Source organism: Ascaphus truei, chromosome 3 (assembly GCF_040206685.1).
Source record: "Ascaphus truei isolate aAscTru1 chromosome 3, aAscTru1.hap1, whole genome shotgun sequence".
NCBI classification, from domain to species: domain Eukaryota; kingdom Metazoa; phylum Chordata; class Amphibia; order Anura; family Ascaphidae; genus Ascaphus; species Ascaphus truei.
In genome coordinates, this window is record NC_134485.1 from 95,278,550 (window position 1) to 95,301,851 (window position 23,302).

Sequence of the window (23,302 nt, forward strand, 5' to 3'; positions counted from 1 at the left end):
GAAGTGCTCCAGGACCGCACAAGCCTGCAAGGTAAGGCAAACAGTAAACCGAGGAGCAGATTCCTTACACTGGGCCATTTTCTTTGACTTTACTATAAATATATTCATTTTGCTATACATTCTTATTCTGGTGCTCACTAACTTCTTCTAAGTAAACAATGTATCTTGACAGATAACTAATAATTGAAATTATTATATTTTTCATATTTAATAATTGGTTTAATTTCATATGATGTTTTTTTACCATTTTTATTTTATGATGATAGTTTTCTGTAACTGATGTATGTTCAAGTATTTTTCAGATCTTTTGTATCATATTCAATCGTTCTTTTTTACTGTCCAAAGTTTAATATTAACATCTTTTTTCTTCAGACAACCTGGGTTTACACATAACCATTATAATTTATATATCTAAGTGAGATTTTCTTTCGCTCTTTCGCTTTAGGGCTAATTGTTGGTTTGTGTGCTCAGTGGTTATGAAAGACAAAATCTATATCAAAGCTTATATTTAAATTCGTTTTGTGCCTTCTCGGTCTTGTAAATGCTGTATTGTGCAAATGTGCTATTATCCAAATGTTATGCTTCTTAGGGTATAGTAAAATCTTCACTGAAGGAGTTAATATATATATTTTTTATAACCGATTGATTAAATAGTACTTTTTAATCTTTAATTTTTAATCTTTAAGTTTAATTGTTGTTTTTCTTTCTTTTGTATATTATTTATTATATTATTATTATTATTATTAGTAGTATTAGTTCTTTTGAAAAACATTTGTTTGTGTTATGTTTTTCTTTTTCTTCTTTTACACTAGGGTTTTGAAGCCTCATTTTGACGTCACAGGCGTTTTAACTGTTATAGTGTTATAGTTAATAAAGTTATATTTGTTCTAGGGCTTAGTGCACCAATTGGAGAGCACCATCCTTTAGCTCATATCCCTTGCATTGTAGGGAGGGATGTGTTAGGTTTAATAAAGTTTGTTGATATGACGCGATCCCAGTATCCAATCGGGACACGTCTGAGAGGAGATACCATCCGATTGGTTGACTGTCCGTGACATCACGCGATATATGGTATCGCGCGTCACGCGATTTATGGTATAAATTAGAGCTTCTTATGGCGTTTTGTACACCTTGAGAAAGGGCATACTGCCCGAAACGCGTTGGTGGACTCCTGCTGTGACTTCGGGGGGACTTTTGGTCCACTTTTTATGTAATAAATCATTTTTGCTGCTGCATACCGTGAGCCTCCTTCTGTTACTTCTGGCAGTGCACTGCCTTATTTTTCAACCTACTCAGGAATCCTACCAGATTCCTGGGGACATGAAGACACAGACCACCGGACAAAATCCTCCCTAGGAAGCAGTTTGCGGCTCATTGCCAGATCTCCCTGCTTCATAGGGGTTCAGTGTCTTTCCCACCAGTATAAGGTGGCGAGAGGAAAAATGTTTTCAAACTCAGAGCATGAGGAATAAAAGCAGCTGTCTGCTAATTTTGGTTAGAAAGCTCATAGCGCGCTGAAACTTGATGTGCGCGTAGTTCAGTGAGAAACATGAAAAACACCCATAGCGTAATTTTTATAAGTTTGTATAAAAATTGATGAAGGAAAGTCCCCTTCAAATAGTGTATCCAACATGTTAGGCACATTTGTGCATCAATATAGAGACCAGGGAATCCATGGGTAATAAACGTAATTTTTACGTGGGAGCCTTGGAATAATAATAATAATAATAATTGCATGTTTTTGTATAGCGCTGCTAGTTATATGTAGCGCTTTACAGAGACATTTTGCAGGCACAGGTCCCCGTCCCTTGGAGCTCACAATCTATGTTTTTGGAGCCTGAGGCACAGGGAGATAAGGTGACTGGCCCAGGGTGCCGACACCAGGAATTGAACCAGGTTTCCCTGCTTCAAACTCTCAGTGCCAGTCAGTGTCTCACTGAGCCACTCCCTCTCCCATATATACATCGGGCTCTGAAAGAAGATCAGTGTGCAGGAAACTTGTCTCTGCCGTGAGGCCCCCAGGATCTGCAGAGGAAGCCACAGTCACTGAAGAGCAATCATAAAAAGGTTAACCCGTCCCCACAGCGAGAGCCAAGAGGGGTGCAATTGACTTTGATGAGGACGCCATGAAATCAGACAAGGTCATATCAGGTGCTCCACAGGATCACTGAGCAGTAAATCCATCTTAAAAGTATGGGCCCTCAAATCAGTAAGGACATCAAGTTCTGCAGGAAAATCAGTTGGAGATAAATCTGACCTTGAAGCAGAGGTCATTGAGTTAGTAAAGGGTACCTCAAACACTGCGGAAAAATCAGTGAGACATAAACATACCTTTGCAGTTGGAGTCCCAGACTCATGAAGGGTTACATAAGGTACTGTAGAGAAACCAGTGAGGGGAAAGCTAGCCTTTAATATAGGAGTCATAGGGGGTGATTCACTAAGCTCCGATTATTTGCACTGAAATGGGAAAAATTTGCTCGGGCGCAGAAGGGTGAAGCCAAATGCGCTATTCACTAAGGCTGCTCGGCACATTTTTGGCCTGCCTTGGCAAAAAGCGCCATATCTCGCGAGCCCCTTCTTTCCCCCACGCTATCGTGCTTAAAGTTATATAGCACGATAACTGATATAAAAAAAGCAGCCTATAAGAACTGCATGGAGACGCAGCATCTCAATGCACGGCTCTTACAGGCGATCATGCTGTACACATATTATTTTTAATAATAGTGTACATGTGCCGGTGGTCTCCTGAGCTGAACCGCATTTGTTTCAGCCTCAGGGACCCCCTGCTTCAGGAGATACAGGCCCCGTTATGGGGTGCCGGTATCCCCTGCAGAATTTAATTGTCGTGACGCAGGAGCTTTACAAGTTCAGGGGTACCGGGTGGCATTTTGTGTGGAGGGCTGAAAAAATGCCTTTTAAGGGCGATAAAGCGCTGTTATCACTGCTTAGTGAATCGCACTGCAGCCTTATCGGAGCTTAGTGATTCAGCCCCTTTGAGTCAGAAATGATCATCTAAGATGCTGCAAAAAAAATCAATGATACTTGTCCTTGGAATGGGAGTCCCAGATTCCTCAATCATAACAGGCACTGAAGAGCAGTCAGTGAAAGATATGCTTGTCTCTGAAATGATTGTCTGAGAATAAGCAGTGGTTACACCAGTTACTGCAAAGGGATCAGAGAAAGGTATGCTTGTCTCTGTAGTGGGAGTCTGGGAAACAACAATAGGTATACCTGATACTGTGAGGAATATTATGAAAAGAACCTTAGAAACAAAGATGGGGTTATCCAACATTGTAACCCAGCAGTAAGGTTATTTGTCTTGAAAAATCAAAACTAGGTATATTTAACATGTGGGGACATTCGTGAAAGGTCTGCTTGTCTCTGAAGTACAGTAGGTATAACAGATAGTGCGGGAAACATTATGGCAAGAGTCGTAGAAATAGTCAAAGGGACCTCAGAGATTGCAGGTGAATCAGAGAAAGTGAAACTTGATAATAATAATAAAAAATCCGCAAAACACAAATCGCCGTTTTTAAGATTGATCCGCTGAAATCCACAGACCAATGGAATTGGCCAATCCGCTGCGAATCCAAATTTTAAATAAAATTGCCAATATATAGATACGAGTGAGGTAAAAGTTTAATTAAACCTGAAATATAGCAATGTTCTGTTATGTAATTTTTTTTTACAAATTAGTCAAGTATGTAATGTCCTTTTTGAACATAATTACATATTTTGTGATGGAATCTATCTTGGTTAGAAAATGTTTTTTTGAAGCCTACAGTATGTGATATTGTCTACTTTTTTGTGCATAAACTTACATTATTTAGATGTATCGAAAACGTATTTAAAAAAATCTTATTGAACAGAGTAGGATTTTTTTGATATCATATATTTGGCCTTATTTTGATACCATAAATGTACTTGTTTTAACCCCAACGAAAATATGCGATACCTACAGTATTTATACATTTTTTATATATGTTTTAAAAATATTATAGCGTCCATCTTTTTTCAAAGTTCAAAATTATATAATGTTCAGTATTGATCCCATTCTGACTGTCATTAAAAGGTACAGCATAAAAATGGAAACAAAAGAAAACAGCGCACAACGCCAAATAGTGAAGCAAATTCAACAATATATTATAGAATTAAAAAGGGGGTAATATATCTGCGTACATGAAAAAAGTTGGTAAAAGGCATGTAGTGTGTATCACACTGTTTACCACTCGGCAGCTGTTAGCTGTAGATTCAGGTGCTTGCTTCCCTCTGCTGCTGCAGCTCAGTTGATTCTGGGGCAGGACGTCAGTCTTTTCACTCCCAAGGGGATTTCCCTTCATGCAGCCAGGTTCAGCAGCTGGTACTGGGGCTCGGTGAAATCGCTCCTGCTTCCTGGCCGATATGAAGCTGCTCCTGTACCTCGGCAGGTGTATCCTCTGCACAGAGGTTAAAACGCAGCTTGCTGGGGTGCCCTCAGCGTGCCACGATGCCGGTCCGTCGCGGGACGCTGTGTAATGACGTCACTGTCTACACAGCAGTGGTGGATTCAATAGGGAAGTTTGAACAGTCTTACAAAGTCTCTCACAAGTGTCCAAAACAGCACACAGGATGAAATAAAAACAGGACAGGCCAATACATAGACAAAGGCCAATGTAAGCAGATATAAGGCAATAGAATGTTACATCCAACTAGTTTCGTAGAATTAACTACTTCTTCAGGGAATCCTGAAGAGTAAACAGTGGTAAACTGTGTGATACACACTACATGCCTTTTACCAACTTTTTTCATGTACGCAGATATATTACCCCCTTTTTAATTCTATAATATATTGTTGAATTTGCTTCACTATTTGGCGTTGTGTGCTGTTTTCTTTTGTTTCCATTCTCTTAGTGTGTGTGGGGTGCTGAGCCACCCCTGCGTTTACAGCTGCAGACGCCATTATCCCCAACACGGTTATGTGGCACTTATTATTTAATGTATAATTATCTCACTGTGGGAGTTGTGGTTTAATTTTTTATAAATTTTTTATCACTAAATTGATGGTATAGTCACTGCACTGTATATATTTATACATTTAAACTTTATAGGTAGTTAGGTAGTAGCGCACAGTTTTGTTTTTTGTGTTTACAGCATAAAAATGTAGAGCTTCAAATATTAAAATATGTTATTATTTAACACACTCATATCATACAAATAAACTACATTCCATTTTATGTAAATAATAAAATCATTAAACATTGCATGCATTTCTCCTGGTTAAGCAACAACAGTAGCAGCAAGGTGGTTTTATTACGCTTTAAAGAACCAGTAGCTTTGTTAGATGCATTCACAATTGTTACTTATACAAAAAAAAACAATTACAATATGATTAAAATATTATTATGTTCTTATCAAACGAGTTGCATTTCTGTAATTCCCACAATTACTACAATGATTTCTAATATGCTAAATCATCAGCATGGCTATAATCTAAAGACTGTTGAAAGCTTGTTAGGAAACTAAAACCATTGTGTAAAAGACAAGTGTTTGGACACTAGATACTGTAGCTTCCTTCTGAAAGTGCATTTGATGCATTAATAATGAGTAGCTGCTGTTTGATCTTTGATGACACTCACTATATCACTGAAGGTAAGCTCTTGAGATATAAAAACTTGTTTGACAAGGGTCAAGAGATAGAGCAGCAGTGTATTGCACACACAAGTAAAAATCTTTATCAACTATTGAAAAAATAAATATTTGAAATAAAAACTGACATTGCTATTTTCTGTAGCATATCTGCCTTTGCAATAATGTTGTAGCACTTCCTCTGGCAAAAATGGAAATGAAAATAAAAATAAACTACTACATGAGTAAAAGCCTGTTTCTAATTACCAGTTATTTAAACACATGCAATCACCAATTGACAATAACAATATTTTATTTATTGCCAAAAAAGCCTATAGCAATTCAGTAAACTATGATAAGCTGGTGATAAGAGAAAAAAACGTAATTTTTTCTGCCTTAAAAAAAAAAATTGCCAAACGAGCGGTGATAATCCATTTATCGCCACTTTCTCCAACTTGCTCAATTCTTGTAGCCCCAATCAGCTTATCGTGGCTGATTGCCACTCTAGACTTGATATTTCCTCTTCATATCGTCCTGCCAGAAAACGTTGGGAAGAAAATGGTGAAAAGCTGCCGAAATAAGGTGAGACGGCACTTAGAAAAAAAAATGCATTTTTCCTGCATCGGATTGATGCCGGGAGACACCGGAGCTGATATCCATTAATATCACCACCGGAGACTTCCGGCATGAATTCAATGCAATATAATGCATTTACAGGCAACTGCATTACCTTAGCGGCTAACCACTAAGGCAATGAAGGTGTTAACCACCAGTGCTATGCTTATTGTGGTTAGCGGAGGTGGGTGAAGGTGGTATTTTGCCGTTGGTGGGTGTTTAGGCCTTGCGGGGGGGGAGGTTGTGGTGACTTAACCCCCAGAATACCTTAGCCATTAATATCGTAAGGTAATGAAGGGGTTAACCCTTCCCGCTTTCCACCCGGTAGGCCTAAACACCATCCTTTGGGCTACTTCCTCCTTCACCCATACCCGCTACCCACAATAAACAAAAATACACACAACAGCCCAACTACCCACCTAGGCCACCAATAACCATTACATTATGTAATAAACACCAAAGCACAACCCACCCACCCCCTGTATCCTCCCATAAAACCATCATTTTTTTTTTTATACATAGGATTAATACCACAGGTCGGGAGGGGGGGTCCCCGGGTTGTCCCCAAGGGTGTCTGGGGGCCCTCGGTGGTCCCTTGGGTCCCCACTGGCCTGCAGTACCAATCGTGTTGTAAAAAAAATAAAGATGGACTCCATTTCAATAAATACACCTCCCCCAACACATACAGTACAGTAATGTGCAAACTAATTATTATACAGATATGGATAATAGATCATTTGCCCATTATTAAACAAAATATTATCCAGCCAGCATAAATAAAGTAAATAAAACCGTTCTACTTACCCCTGCCATTATGAAGGGCATTCTCGTCAGCATACTGCAGGGCCATGTCCTCCATTGCCAGAAAGATTACATAAAAAAAATACAATCTAATGACCCCTAACCCCTTAATCATCTTAGCGGTTAATAACTGCTATAGTAATTAAGGGGTTAACAAACCCTTCCCCGTTACACACCGAGAGGCCTAACCACCCACCCTGGACACACTATACCCACCCTATACCCATTGAGTGGCATAATAGTACATCATACCAATATAATATGGGCATGATAAGCTACTATAGCAGTCAAAGGTAACCCTAATACAAAAGCATGAAAGTCCAAAATACACAATAATCAAACATATACAACAAGCAACTGAACCCCCAAAATAAAAAATTAAAAGCACCAGTCAACTAATCAATTACCTAAATAAAACCACTAGGCATTCAATAAAATCATTAAAACACTAGGCAATCAATTACATAAATCATACCACAGGCAAAACAATACATGTATTACATAAAAGTAGTAAGTAACACAACAATTAATTAATACAACCACTAGGCAACACATACACTGGCGACACACTTTATTCGAGCTTGGCTAGTCCCACGAATTCGGGTATACCCGGGTGTATTGAGGTTTGTGACTGTTTTCTGCCCGAGTGCATTGAGGTATTTTCCAGGCAGGGATTTAAGCATTTTATTCCCGCTGGCTGCAATACTGCACAGTATATATACATATACTGCATTACAATTCATGAATTTATGCCATCTGGTAGACACGCGAAGCATTGCAGCCTATTAAATCCTTATCATTATCATTTAACAGATCAGCCGCCCGTCAGCCAGGCATGAACCCAGGCTGGGAAGGCAAATGCAACGGGGCTTGTCAGAGGTGAGGAGTTGTGCATTCCAGGTATCTGCCAGGTACATACTGGGTATTTGCTCGAATAAAGTGTGTCGGTGCAGTAAATGAAAACCAGTAGCCAACAAAATACATCATTTAATAAAAACGCTAACCAATCTGTTCCAATAATAAAATACACAAGCCATCACAATTCAAAACTATGGAATCAAAACAATAAACAGAAATAAAGACTATAACAGCCAATAGAAGAAATATATTTGGTCAAATATGCATTGGCTACCACTGTATTCATCTGTACCCTAAACGGCACAGATTAATACATTAGCCGTCAATGGGTAATTAAAAACATAAAACAAAAAAATCCAATAAAAAAACCTGTAAAAATAAAAGTACATACTGTTGCGGCAGCTTTTATTCTTACAAATCACCGGCTTTTACCTGGCTTGTTCCTGGAATGCCACGCTGTTCACCTGGAGCATGCCGTGCTCCTTTTGCCATCCCAGCCAGGGTCATGCCCGGCTGACGCGCGGTTGATGGGTTTATTGATAATTGTTCGGATTTAAATAGGCTGCAATGCTTCGCGTGTCCGCCAGATGGCAGAAATTCATGAATTGTAATGTGCCGAATCAGTAATGTGTCGGCTTGCAGGTGTTTCGTTTAAAAAAAGATACTGTACCACAGTGTGCCATTGTAACTTGGCCTTGGCCTTGAGACCCCAAGGAAGAGTTGCAAAAATGTATCAATTTAGGCTTTTCATATTAAAGAAAGACAAAGACCAGTTTCAGTTTATGTTACACTATTCTGCAGAGACCCACCATGAGTGTTCAAGTGCAGCCTGCTTTCCAAAAATCTGACAGAAGCTACGCGTATTTGATATGGGCTGCGATAAATGCAACAGAGGATAAGATGGCAACAGTTGCTCAAATTTATCAGTATTTTATCGAAAACTATGACTTTTACAAATTTTCGCCAACTCCTCATACGTGGAAGCGTGCAGTAAGGAAAAGGTTATGTAGTGACCCCTGTTTTCACCGTATTGAGCCCCAATTTGTTGGAGGGTATTGGTGTGTATCACCGGGTTTTTCCCGTATCTATGATCATGGAGGCGGCAAAAGGCAAAGGGTCGTGTTAAAACCAACTAAGTGGGAGGAAATGGCGGTGCATCTGCTGCTGCTGAAGATCACATCTGACCAAAAAATTGCAAAGAACTAGGTGCAAAAAAGGTTTATTAAAGGCACATTAAAAACAGCAAAAAAAATACCTCTGACGCGTTTCACGTGGAAACCCACGCTTTATCAAAGAGTAGGTAAGTACAACCGATCGTATGTTTAAATACCCATGAGTCCCTCCCTTCACTTAGTGACGCTCTGCAATTTCCTCCAATGGGAGGCGTCACGCCCCCTTGGTGACGTGTTAAACACTAACCCAAGGGAACCGCCGGCTGTATTGCATTAACTGCATCAGTGAGACGTAAGATATCCTCCCAACAGTGACGTGACGGCCCATATTGGCCAATCACGCAATGATTGAAACAAATTGTAAACACTACCGCGTGATCGGGTGAATGAAAGGAAATGATCGTAAGGGAGAGAGAACATGGGTATACAAATAAACGATTAACAAGCTGAGTCAAAGTTATATCCATACTTGCATAATATGGACAATCTGTATTAAGACACCTTGACCCACATAACAATTTTATATTATTAAAAAACTATCAACACTATAGTGAAAATGATTAAAAACACACATTAATTGCTGAAAAATATCCTCACAATACATGAACAATACAAAAAATATATACCAAAACAAATTGTATCATTATCTCAAAATCTAAATGTAATAATTCATTTCATAAACAGAATGCATCGTTATCTCAAAATCACATTCAAGTATAATATTTCATTTATTTGTATATGTACTGGGCAAGACCAAATATGAAAAATATTTTTGATTTGTGGATTTTTTTCTTTTTCAAAGATCTAGTATTGTAATATATTGTCATATTTTTATCTCTTAAGAAATATACATGAATGAACATTATTGTTTAATTTCTTAATTTTGTTCTATTTCATTCCATAGGCTGTTCCTGAACCGGAGACATAAATAAATTATTTTGAATGATTATATAACTCAATTATTTCTGCTCTACTCATAAGTAGTGGAAATCGATCGTAGAGCATATTCACACAGATATACAGTTGATATCACAAATTTGCACATTGTTACAAGAAATGTTGTAGTTCCCAATCTACGTTAATTCCATGGGGTACCATAGTATTTAAAGAGAACATCCAGAACATTTCTCTTTTGTTCAGAATGTTTAGTCTGTCACCCCCTCGTTTTAAAGGCTCAATGTGCTCAATCGCCAAATATTTGAAATTAATAAGCCCACCTTGGGGGCATTCTACAAAGTGTCTAGACACCGGATGTTGTTTATCTTTAATTTTAATAAACCTGATATGTTCCATTATTCTTTGTTTTAGGGGTCTTATAGTTCTCCCAATGTATCCCTTAGAACATTTACACCAAATGTAATAAATCACAAATAAAGCGTGGGTTTCCATGTGAAACCCGTCAGAGGTATTTTTTTTTGCTGTTTTTAATGTGCCTTTAATAAACCTTTTTTGCACCTAGTTCTTTGCAATTTTTTGGTCAGATGTGATCTTCAGCAGCAGCAGATGCACCGGCATTTCCTCCCACTTTGTTTGCAGATACCTCAAGGCAGGAGCACACCGACAGGACAAGAAAATCCCACAAGGTCGGCAGTGAGTAACTTTAAACTTGTTACTGCATTTATGTGATCAGTCCACCCCTCATCACCACATAAGATTTACCTATTACAGGCTAGTGGTGTGTGTATGGGAATTGCTTATATTTTTGGACGTAAGGAATCCTGTGTCTAACAAACTGTCTATGGCTATGAAGAGGTTAAAGATTTAAAGACAAAGTCTTCTCCCAGTGAGCATCACAGAAGGGGGGTACCACTTCTTTTCTTTGCAACATTAAAACCAACTAAGAAGCGACAGTCGCTGCCAAGCAATGCACCAGCAACAGCACCGGCTTCCAATGATGGTCCCACTGTCAGTGACAACCCTGAGCCTGAGCCTGAGGCTGAGCTGGATTTGGCGTGCAGTTTTGATGAAGCTTGCATATACCTATGCGATTTCCTGCCTCACCTGCTGACTACAGGTGGACTAGTCCCGCTGCCAACTATCGACGTGGATGATGAAGAAAGCTGGACTGGAAGTGGACCGGCGCAAGCTGAATGGGAAATTCAATGGTGAGTACTGTCTTGTTGCTGTATTATTTTGGTGGGGCTGGCTGGGTACTTCTTTAGGGGGCTGACCATTACTGTACATTAAAACTTTTCTTTTTTTTTCCTCAGAAAAGAAAACGGCTAATGGGGGGATTTCGAGGGATAATATTGTACTGTATGCTGATGTTTTCCGGCCGTACAGTATACTGTGTAATAAACCCGAATAAATAAAGCTATGCATTTATTCTACATATTCAGTATCATTTCATTACAGTATGTGTCTTCCACAGTATACTGTACAGTGGTATACAGTGCCTAACATCTATGGGCAAAAAGAATTTTATTCCTAGGTGCCCTAGAACATAAGTTCCCACACCAATTGCCCGTGAACTTGAATGCGGCCCTAAGTAGTTCCCACGCCAATTGCGCGAATATAATGTAAAATAACCCGTTCTGTGGGTCTGAGCGGGTTGAAATTTACCTGATCCTCATGTGGGAGGACCCTTGCCATAGTGGCAAAATATCAGCCTTGCATGACCCACGGACCAGGAGGTACCAAAAGACAGTTTAAAAGCACATTACCAAAGTGGCTTTTTTTCTGCCATGCAAGTCAATGGCAGAAACCTGAACTTTAACATCACCCTGACTCTGTTCTGTTGCCACGAGAGGGTCGAAAATTGCCATGCAATCCTGCCACAACTACATGGTCACCGAATCTGAGCCCTCTAGGTCGAACAGAACCGGAGTTGTGGGTTCCAGTTTTCTGCTCATTCTGACGTAACCGGTTCAAAGCTTTCTCCACCATTGCGCTCAATGGTAGGACCCTCCTCGCTGGCGTGACCCTTTCTCGCTGCCATTACTGCTCGGACCCTGTTGGGGTAAAGTGAAACATTTAAAGTGCACAGCAATTCTAACCACCAACACACAATAATACATTCTGCAGCCTTTATTAAATTCTTCTGCCACAAAACATTTTTGGTGCATGGGGCACAGGGAGTTAAAATGACTTGCTTTTTATTTACTGCATTTGGGGGTTGTCTTTGGGGATTATTCATCAAATTATTATGTTGAACTGCCTTTTGAAATTACAGTGCTGTTAACTATTTAAGCCACACACCTCCAGAGTTTTTAATCCCTCCCTATCCAAGCGTCAATCGGCTGAGTCACCCTAGCCTACCATCCCCCTCTCTCCACTGGGTCGTTGATCTTCTGCATATTGCCATTGTGTTCTTAATCCGCCCAGAGCCGAGCTACAAACACTCAGCACGCCAGCATCTAATCACATCATCCCCCTCCCGCAACCCTTAGAGGCCTGTTGTTTGAACGGTAATGCTTTAGAAAACCCTCTCTCGAATTTGAAATGTAAATCTGATGTGCACAGCACTGTGAGAATTGAGAGTACACTGATACAGTATTTCATCAGGGTGTGAAAATATTTGTCAGTCACTATGGTTTACAGTCACATGTTTTTAATACAATACAGTACATTCTTTAATTTCTTTAAAATAAAAATATATAAATCCTGTGTATACAGTACAGTAAGTATAATGTAAAATAACCCGTTCTGTGGGTTTGAGCGGGTTGAAATTTACCTGGTCCTCATGCGGGAGGACCCTTGCCATAGTGGCAAAATATCAGCCTTGCACGACCCCCGGAAACGGTGGTACCAAAAGACAGTTTAAAAGCACATTACCAAAGTGGCTTTTTTTCTGCCATGCAAGTCAATGGCAGAAACCTGAACTTTAACATCGCCCTGACTCCGTTCTGTTGCCACGAGAGGGTCGCAATTTGCCATGCAATCCTGCCGCAACTAGGACTACATGGTCACCGAATCTGAGCCCTCTAGGTCGAACAGAACCGGAGTTGTGGGTTCCAGTTTTCTGCTCATTCTGACTTAACCGGTTGAAAGCTTTCTCCGCCATTGCGCTCAATGGTAGGACCCTCCTCGCCGGCGTGACTCTTTCTCGCCGCCATTACTGCTCGGACCCTGTTGGGGTCAAGTGAGGGGATTCCTAACATCTATGGGCAAAATGAATTTTATTTCTAGGTGCCCTAGAACAGAAGTTCCCACGCCAATTGACCTAGTTCCCACGCCAATTGCCGTAGTTCCTACGCCAATTGAGCCACCAGGCAGTAAAAAAACAGTGCAGCAAGCCTCTACATTTGTTACACTGGCAAAGGAGCAAATGGAAACAATGTGAGGCAATTCAACATGTTCTTCTATTGGTGGAGTCAGTACAAAAATATTTATTTACAAATACTGTACAATGTTGAAGCATTTTAAGTAACATCTCCTTTATTAAAGAAACCCAGTACTGTATACAGTACAGTACAGTGGGATGGTGCGCAACACTGTCAGTCAGACCTGCACCAGTTCAGTCCTAGAGGGCAGCAAACAGGGCAGGTTTTCAAGGCAACATTGAAAACCGTGCCTGTTTGCGGACCTCAGGGACTGGAGTTGTGCATGTCCTGTGAAAAAAAACACACAACAACACCTCCTTTGTTTAAGTACAGCAGGTACTGTAGGGCAAATCATGTACAGTACAATACAGTTCAGCACAACAGTATGGTCTCACTGACAGTCCTCCACATTGTCCATCCATGGCCGTCTCCTTGCATGGCGCAAAACGCCATTAATGCAGTCTCTAACGCCTTTCATTACAGGATCTGTAACTGTATAAAAGCGCCGCAATTCTTCCACAATGTTTTTCCATAAATTGGCAGGAAGGTCCTTTTTTACGCGATTCCCATCGTAGTTCACTTTGAACACCCACTCGCAGTACAACGTGTAGGGAACATGGTGCTTAAAAATGATCAAGGCATATTTGTGGGGTACACCAGCACTCAGCACCCTATACTTCTCCCTAAGCGCCGCTGTCAGATCGCGCAGGGTGATGTCGGGCACTGTTTCGATGCGAGCGGGTGTAGGTCTTTTGGGAGCGGGTGCGCTTGTGTCGACGGGCGATGGTAGGATGTCTGGGAGGAAGCTTTCCTCCGGTTGTGGTCGCCGTGTTGTCTCCTGGCGTGGTCTTGACAGGGTTGTCATGTCCTCTTCAACGGCATACATGTACACTACATCTTGTGGTGGAGGGGGGCGCTTGGTGATGGAAGGGGGTTGAAGGTCCCATTCATCACATCCATGTCACCCTTCTGCTCTGGCGTCGGGGAAACAGGGGCATTAGCACCCAGCAAATAATGTATGCCCGCAATGTCAGCCTCTATCTTCTCCATCCGTTGATCCATCCATTGCTCCATTTGTAGCATCCGTTGCTCCACATTTAACATTGTCTCCAGAAGCAGATCTATCTTTGCCAGCACAATAGAATTCCCGGGGAGATCCACACTTATCCCATTCAGCATCCGGTCCAACGAGCTGCTTCTTGTGCATGGCGTCTGGACATCTGGGGGGATGGGTGCAATGGAGGATGAGATGGGGGTTCCATGGAGAGAAGCGGCATCGATGGAGAGTGGAGGAGGTGACCTGTGGATACCCGGTAGAGGAGAAGCGGTAGCGTCGAAGAGGGATGGAGAAGGTGACCTTTGGATTTCCGGGCGAGAAGCAGAGTCGTCTAAAAGCAAAGGAGAAAGTGACCCGTGGATTTCAGAGGCGGCAGCGTCGTCAGATGGAACCGGAGAAAATGGGGGTGGAGAAGACGGGATGAAGATTTCCGGGACAGCTAAAGCAGAGTCGTCGAAGCATATGGGAGGAAGTGGTCTGCGAGTCCAATGGGTTGGCTGCCATTCGTTTTGTGTCGAGGGTACATCACCGTATATCTTCTTCACATAATGAGGCTTACGTCTAAGAACACCCTTAACCTTTGGGGTCAGCAGAAGGTTTTCTTTATTGGCCTTAGCCTGTCGCTTTTGCCTTGGCATGGAAACGGCAACCGCCTTTCACTTTTTCAGCATGACAGGCACGGCAGAGGTGAGTGGGTTCTTGCGTCCATAGAACCGGGGATGCTCCATGGAAGCAGGTGGCACAATGCAGTGGAAAAACAGAAATAAACTGTGCGCTACTATCTATCTCCTTATAATTGAATACAGTGCAGTGACTAAACCAGATATAAATAAAGTAAACCACAATACCACAGTGATTAAATAATTAAATTATAACATAACCGTGTGGTTGATAAGGGCGTCTGCTGCTATAAACATTAGGGGTGGCTCAGCACCCCACACACTCTAAGAAATGGAAACAAAAAGAAAACAGCGCACAACGCCAAATAGTGAAGTAAGTAATAGAATGTATTACAATGTTAAAGGGGTAATAAATCTGCGTACATCAGATAGAAATAACATGTGCATTTAGTGCATAACACACTGGTTACCACTCTGTAGCTGTAAAACAGGACGGTCTGGCACTCAGCTGTCTCTGCAGGAGCCTCTATGATGGTTCTGGGGCATGGGATCCTTCATGCACTCCTCACACAGCAGGATGCTGCTCACAAGGGGATTCCTTTCAAGCAGCCTGGTAATACTGCAGATTCAGACACTTAGTGGGACCGCTCCTCAACCGGCGATATACTGCCTCCAGGGGAATTCCCCTACAGTCCCCCGTCTCTCCTGTGTAGATTTGCTGCTTTTCCCAGCTGCTATGATCTTAGGGCAGTCCAGAGCTGTTGGAATTGCTCTGCAAACACTTCCGCAGCTGCAGAGGCTTACACAGCGTGCCACGATGCCGCTCCGTCACGTGGTGTAGTGGAGTGACATCACAGTTCTCGTGGCAATGGAGGAATCAATAGGGAGGAAGAAGGAGAGTCCCTTACAGTCTCTTACCGGCGCAGAAATCGCTCAGTTAGCACGGTGGCAGCCAATATAAGCTGATAGTGATACAAATCCAAAGGATGAATATAGGCAAAATTATGGCATTAATACATCCAACATGTTTCGTACCCTGAAGAAGTAGTTAGATCTACCAAACATGTTGGATGTATTAATGCCATAATTTTGCCTATATTCATCCTTTGGATTTGTATCACTATCAGCTTATATTGGCTGCCACCGTGCTAACTGAGCGATTTCTGCACCGGTAAGAGACTGTAAGGGACTCTCCTTCTTCCTCCCTATTGATTCCTCCATTGCCACGAGAACTGTGACGTCACTCCGCTACACCACGTGACGGAGCGGCATCGTGGCACGCTGTGTAAGCCCCTGCAGCTGCGGAAGTGTTTGCAGAGCAATTCCAACAGCTCTGGACTGCCCTAAGATCATAGCAGCTGGGAAAAGCAGCTAATCTACACAGGAGAGACGGGGGACTGTAGGGAAATTCCCCTGTAGGCAGTATATCGCCGGTTGAGGAGCGGTCCCACTAAGTGTCTGAATCTGCAGTATTACCAGGCTGCTTGAAAGGAATCCCCTTGTGAGCAGCGTCCTGCTGTGTGAGGAGTGCATGAAGGATCCCATGCCCCAGAACCATCATAGAGGCTCCTGCAGAGACAGCTGAGTGCCAGACCGTCCTGTTTTACAGCTACAGAGTGGTAACCAGTGTGTTATGCACTAAATGCACATGTTATTTCTATCTGATGTACGCAGATTTATTACCCCTTTAACATTGTAATACATTCTATTACTTACTTCACTATTTGGCGTTGTGCGCTGTTTTCTTTTTGTTGGCACAATTCAGTACAGTATCTGGACAAGGGCAAGTTCAGATAAAGATCCTGGAGTGGTGGCCTATGCAAAGTGTGTGACCTGTTATGCATGGCGGCCAGGTACAGGTGTTGAAAGTGGGTGTGTGAGTCATTACCGTATAAATACACCATCCATTTGGTGTATTGACTGCACATAGAATACACATCGACTAAACATCGAATATACATTCTTGTGTTTGTATTTCTTTCTACTCGCAGCAATGCCTGTTAAAAAGATTTCAAAGGATCTCAGCATGCGAATTAAGGAGATGTACAGGAGCGGACACCGAATTGCTGCTATCCAACGCTGGTTAGCTACTTCTGACCTCGTTGTGCCATTAACCACCGTGAGCTATCATGCACAAGGAAAAAACAGAGACCAGAAAAAGGCACCAAGGGTAACAAACGCGTAAGTATATTTATAAAACTTAACAAAAAAATAAATATAGAAAACTGTACTATACATCTACAGTACAGTTCTGTATCTACTGTAATACTGTTGTTATTTCTGTTGATTTATATTACAACATACTGTACAGTAGTGTGTCTATTTATATTTATAGTATAGCAGTATACATTTTTTGTATATTTCAATTAATCTTACAACAGTATAAACTGATTAGGATGTACTGTATATTTATATTTATATTACAACAGTATATTTATTTTGTATATTTATATTTATAGTACAACAGTATATATATTTTGTCTATTTATATTTAAAGTACAGCAGTATACATTTTTTGTATATTTCAATTAATCTTACAACGGTATATACTGAATAGGATGTACTGTATATTTATATTTATATTACAACAATATTTATTTTGTATATTTATATTTATAGTACAACAGTATATATATTTTGTCTATTTATATTTATAGTACAGCAGTATACATTTTTTGTATATTTCAATTAATCTTACAATGGTATATACTGAATAGGGTGTACTGTATATTTATATTTATATTACAACAATATTTATTTTGTATATTTATATTTATAGTACAACAGTATATATATTTTGTCTATTTATATTTATAGTACAGCAGTATACATTTTTTGTATATTTCAATTAATCTTACAACGGTATATACTGAATAGGATGTACTGAATATTTATATTTATATTAAAACAGTATATTTATTTTGTATATTTATAGTACAACAGTATATATATTTTGTCTATGTATATTTAATGTATATTACAACATTACATTTATATACATTTTATATTGCTGCATATTAATAAAACAATATAATTTCTTTACATTGTAGGGAGACAACTGTTCTGGTGGACAAAATAAGTGAGGAGAATGATGAGAGGAGTGCATTATGGGTTAAAAACACTCTGCAGGAAAAGCACAATCTGACTGTATCCGAGAGCAGCATAAAGAAGATGAGACGCAGCATTGGATGGAAATATGGACGTGTGAGGTTAGTACTGGACAGTACAGGAGGTAAAAGTGTTGTTTCGCAAACTGTACTGCACTGTGCCGCTAAAAAAAAAATGTATTCCTTGTTATTACAGAGCGTACCCCATGATACGGGACACAAACAAAATCAAAAGAGTGCTCCAGGCCCAGGCATGGATCGACAGCGGGGAGACTTTCCAGGATTGCATCTTCACTGATGAGTCTACTATGTCGCTGAAGAGATTTGCACGATTTGCGTTCCACAAAAAGGGCCGCTTATCTTTGAAGCCGCGGCCAAAACACCCTGTGAAGCTGCATGTGTGGGGTGCCATCTCTAGGCGTGGACCGGGATGCATTGTCATCTTTGAAGGTAAAATGTATCAAACATAATGTCGCCTAATGCACTGTACTTGACTAGTGTTGCCTTACCGTATGCACTGTACTGTACTATTGTGCAGTTTTTTGAGCACTTTTCTTTTCTTGCTATAGGAATCATGAATAAAGCTTTCTTCCAAGACAACATTGTGCAATACATCACACGCGACTTCCCCAATGGTCATCACTTCTACCAGGACAACGATCCCAAGCACACTGTGTCAACGGCGCATATCCTTGAGCGCGGCATCGACTGGGTGAAGACGCCAGCGGAGTAAGTGCAGTAGACCGTGTCCCATTTTTGTTCCCCACTGTTTTTAGCTCTTAAACCAATTGTCCTTTCTTTCCAATGACAGGTCGCCAGACTTCAATCCGATCGAAATGGTCTGGCATCAGCTGAAGGACCATATCCGGAAAGTGGCGAAACCCTCCAAAAAGGACGAGTTGTTGAAAGGCATACTGAGTTTTTGGAACGATGTACTCACCATGGAACGCTGCAATAAATATATAGACCATATTGCCACTGTGTTGCCCATTGTCATCGCGCGTAATGGGCAAGCATCAGGAAAGTAGTACTGTACTGTAGTATTGTAAGTACAGTATGATACATGTAAGTATGGCACAGATTTTTTCTTTCCAGATAGTAAGAGTACTGTATACAGTAGTTAGTTTTTATTTTACAGAGAGAGCAGCACCAGCCATCAGGTTACAGTACATAGAATTTAACAGTAGTCAGATTATACAGTAGTTCCAGTACAGTATACAGTACACTAGTTTGACAATACTACAGTAACTGCCTACTAACTGCCCCATTTTTTTTCTTTCCAGAGAAAGCTGCACCAGCCACCTACAGTAGTTCTGCCATAATACAGTACAGTAACTGCTCTAATTTTTGGTTTACTTGTCGTTCCAGGAAAAACGGTGGCCTAGGGGGAAGGGGGCGTTGTGTCCAGTCAAATCTGCTTGTACAGTCAAATGTACAGTATATAAACAGCAGCAATGATGTACACAAAACCTCTCCTCTCTCAATGAACTACAGTATTGTACTGCAGACAGAATGAGGAAAAGATAAAGACTAAAGAAAAAATAATTTTACTATACAGTATATACAGTACAGTATATTATACAGTACATTACAGTACTGTACTGTATATACTGTAGTATTAAATAATATTCTTATAAATGTGCATTACTCATGTTGACCCATGTTTTACAAAAGGTTTTCCAAATGGTTATCCAATTTCAAGCTGCCAAAATAACTTAATAAAGACTGCATTACTGTATGTATTATTCCTGATTATTTTTATATTTGTATTTTTTGGTTCCTGATAAAATAAAATTAATATTTATTCACTTTCCTGCGAATCATAATCATTGACAGCCACCCCTACAGTGCACCAATGAATTATTTTATTTATTTATAAAATAGTTTACCAGGATTTATACCAGGATTTATATATTTTTATTTTAAAGCTATTAAAGAATGCACTGTATTGTATTAAAAACATGTGACTGTAATCCATAGTGACTAAAAAATATTTTCACACCCTGATGAAATACTGTATCAGTGTTCTCTCAATTCTTACAGTGCTGTGCACATCAGATTTACATTTCAAATTCGAGAGGGGATTTTCCAAAGCATTACAGTTCAAACAACAGGCCTCTAAGGGTTGGGGGAGGGGAATGGTGTGATTAGACGCAGGCGTGCTGAGTGTTTGTAGCTCGGCTATGGGCAGATTAAGAACACAATGACAATATGCAGAAGATCAACGACCCAGTGGAGAGAGGGGGATGGTAGGCTAGGGTGACTCAGCCTTTTGATGCTTGGCTAGGGAGGGATTAAAAACTCTGGAGGTGTGTGGCTGAAATAGTTAACAGCACTGTAATTTCAAAAGGCAGTTCATCATAATAATTTGATGAATAAACCCCCAAAGACAACCCCCAAATACAGTATAAAAAGCAAGTCACTTTAACTCCCTGTGCCCCATGCACCAAAAATGTTTTGTGGCAGAAGAATTTAATAAAGGCTGCAGAATGTATTATTGTGTGTTGATGGTTAGAATTGCTGTGCACTTTAAATGTTTCAACATTGGAAATAAATGTTTTTGTACTGACTCCACCAATAAAAGAACATGTTGAATTGCCTCACATTGTTTCCATTTGCTCCTTTGCCAGTGTAACAAATGTAGAGGCTTGCTGCACTGTTTTTTTACTGCCTGGTGGCTCAATTGGCGTAGCAACTATGGCAATTGGCGTGGGAACTAGGTCAATTGGCGTGGGAACTTCTGTTATAGGGCACCTAGAAATAAAATTAATTTTGCCCCTAGATGTTAGGAACCCCCTCACTTGACCCAAACAGGGTCCGAACAGTAATGACGACGAGAAAGGGTCACACCGGCGAGGAGGGTCCTACCATTGAGCGCAATGGCGGAGAAAGCTTTGAACCGGCTAAGTCAGAATGAGCAGAAACCTGGAACCCACAACTACAGTTCTGTCCGACCTAGAGGGCTCAGATTCGGTGACCATGTAGTCCTAGTTGCGGCAGGATTGCATGGCAAATTGTGACCCTCTCGTGGCAACAGAACGGAGTCAGCATGATATTAAAGTTCAGGCTTCTGCCATTGACTTGCATGGCAGAAAAAAAGCCACTTTGGTAATGTGCTTTTAAACTGTCTTTTTGTATCTCCGGTTCCGTGGGTCGTGCAAGGCTGATATTTTGCCACTATGGCAAGGGTCCTCCCGCATGAGGACCAGGTAAATTTCATCCCACTCAGACCCACAGAACGGGTTATTTTACATTATATTCGCGCAATTGGCGTGGGAACTACTTAGGGCCGCGGTCAAGTTCACGGGCAATTGGTGTGGGAACTTCTGTTCTAGGGCACCTAGGAATAAAATTCTTTTTGCCCATAGATGTTAGGCACTGTATACCACTGTACAGTATACTGTGGAAGACACATACTGTAATGAAACAATACAGAATATGTAGAATAAATGCATAGTTTTATTTATTCGGGTTTATTACACAGTATACTGTACGGCCGGAAAACATCAGCATACAGTACAATATTATCCATCGAAATCCCCCCATTAGCCATTTTATTTTCTGAGGAAAAAAAAAGAAAAGTTTTAATGTACAGTAATGGTCACCCCCAAAAAAAAAGTACCCAGCCAGCCCCATCAAAATAATACGGCAACAAGACAGTACTCACCATAGAATTAAAATTCATTTTCCCCCAGATGTTAGGAACCCCCTCACTTCACCCCAACAGGGTCCGAGCATGTACAGTACTGTACTTTAAAATAAATTAAATATGCAATTTTACTATTACTGCGCGCGCTGTAGGTTGAACCGCGAAGGTATTAGACTTCAGAGACAACAGCTCGCAAACGCCCCCATGCATTTTTACACGGCATTGCAGTATTGCAGCCAGCGGGAATAAAATGCTTAAATCACAGCCGCGAAAATAACGCTATACACCCCGGGAGAAAACGACACAAAACCGCACATCACCGGGATCTTCTGAATTTCGCGGAGCTAGCCAAGTAAGAATAAAGTTGGTCGCCACTGAACAGTACAGATGCAATGGCCATTATTCGAACATTTACCTGGGTAAATGTTGCTTTATGCCGTGTGTAGGTTGAGATATATTCACTAGTTTTGCCGGGACAGACATAATAGCCCATCGGATTAACACAGAAAGGGTCCCTGCTGTATGAGTCCTACCGGAGTTTGCCTGTCTGTAATTGACGCACAGTAAGAGATAGACTGAATCAGTCACTCTAACTGCACGCCTCTCACAGGCAATCGCGGGGGATTTATTTAATTTTAAACATTACAGTAATGTAGCAGGGGGTCTCTGGAGATGAACCGCATTGATTTTAGGTCCGGGGACTCCTTACTTCCCGAGATACAGGCCCCATTATGGGGTTCCGGTATCTCCTATGCATTGAAATGTCTCGAACACGTGACGCGAGACATTTACATGCATTGAAGATACCGGCACCCCTATCCTGGGAAGCAGGGGGTCCCCGGACCTCAAATGAACAAGGTTCTGCTCCAGAGACAATGTCATGTGTCATGTGACTAGGACATTTCAATGCATAGGAGATACTAACACCCCATAACGGGGCCTTTATCTTGGGATGCACGGTTCCCCGGACCTGAAAACAACGCAGTTCTGCTCCGGAGACCACCTGTTCATGAACACAAGTATTACAATTTAAATTAAAATGCTTTTATTTCGGCCGAGATTTAGCAGAATCGCCGGGTGAGCCCTTTTCAGAGGGCCGATCATCTCGTCGCCGGCTACTCGCCATGTTTGCAAATGTTGCTATCTCTGGTATTCGGAGCTTTCTACATACTGTTACAGCAAAGCAGTCAAAATGGTGAATTAAAAATCGTGGTGATTATTTCTATCGGACTTTACTGCACGAGGCCCTGTATCTATTAGGTAGAGTGGTACCATTAAGGGTTGGATGGGGGGGAATGCAACAGAGGAAGGGGTGAACTGAAATGGGGTTTATGCCTCATTATGCTAAGGTGCCCTTAAATGGGGGTGGAGGGAAGAAATGAGAAAAAACAGAAAGGGGTTGTAAGGGCATCGGTGCCATTTCTGTTGTTTGGTATTGTAGGAGGGGTGAAGCACTGCATAAACCAAATCTTGCAGTGCCACATCTCCCTTCCTGGGAGATTTCCACATATCATTCATACTAGTTTAGAAGAGTATGTTACCTCATATTTTATGATC